This window comes from Octopus bimaculoides, chromosome 1, assembly GCF_001194135.2.
Source record: "Octopus bimaculoides isolate UCB-OBI-ISO-001 chromosome 1, ASM119413v2, whole genome shotgun sequence".
Classification (NCBI taxonomy): domain Eukaryota; kingdom Metazoa; phylum Mollusca; class Cephalopoda; order Octopoda; family Octopodidae; genus Octopus; species Octopus bimaculoides.
This window is the reverse complement of record NC_068981.1, coordinates 166,124,940-166,125,178: the sequence shown is the minus strand read 5'-3', so window position 1 is coordinate 166,125,178 and position 239 is coordinate 166,124,940. Positions and strand designations below refer to the sequence as shown.

Genomic DNA, 239 nt, shown 5'->3' with positions numbered 1-239 from the left:
TCACCGTGTTCTTCTGCAAAATGGCTCCACTGACGATCACAGTGTTCTTCTGCAAAATGGCTCCACTGACGATCACAGTGTTCTTCTGCAAAATGGCTCCACTAACGATCACAGTGTTCTTCTGCAAAATGGCTCCACTGACGATCACCGTGTTCTTCCGCAAAATGGCTCCACTGACGATCACCGTGTTCTTCCGCAAAATGGCTCCACTGACGATCACCGTGTTCTTCCGCAAAATG

At 49.0% G+C, this 239-nt stretch overlaps 1 protein-coding gene across 1 annotated transcript in view; it reads left to right on the top strand.

Moving 5' to 3' along the window:
* The window catches only part of LOC106869318 (abnormal spindle-like microcephaly-associated protein homolog), a 40,824-nt gene that overhangs the window by 21,237 nt on the left and 19,348 nt on the right, over window positions 1–239 (top strand). The gene's annotated exons all lie outside the window — the stretch shown is intronic.